Here is a 346-nt window from a genome sequence, read left to right on the forward strand (position 1 = left end):
TCGAACGTGTGCTAGAGTGGCTGCGGATTGCTTCATAGCGCGGTGCTTAACCCCTTGCGCCACCAGGGAGGCCCGTGATTATTATTGGAGGTAATGAACTATATCAAACTTTAGAAATTCGCACCCCATACCAACAACTGCTTTCAATTCTGGGGTTTCATCCTCTGCCTCTAACGTAGCCTTCAGGACTGTTTTCTGAGGTATCTTTCAAAACAGCACCGTGCTCCCTCCGGCCCGAGGGTAACAGCCCCGCAGACGGCGAGCGAGCGAGTTATGTTCGTCCGCTCCTGCGCGCAGGCGGCTTCCGCTTCCGCTTCCACTTCCGCTTCCACTTCCGCTTCGGAGC

Source organism: Talpa occidentalis, unplaced genomic scaffold (assembly GCF_014898055.3).
Source record: "Talpa occidentalis isolate TD23 unplaced genomic scaffold, MPIMG_talOcc4v2.1 talOcc4.6, whole genome shotgun sequence".
Taxonomy (NCBI): Eukaryota; Metazoa; Chordata; class Mammalia; order Eulipotyphla; family Talpidae; genus Talpa; species Talpa occidentalis.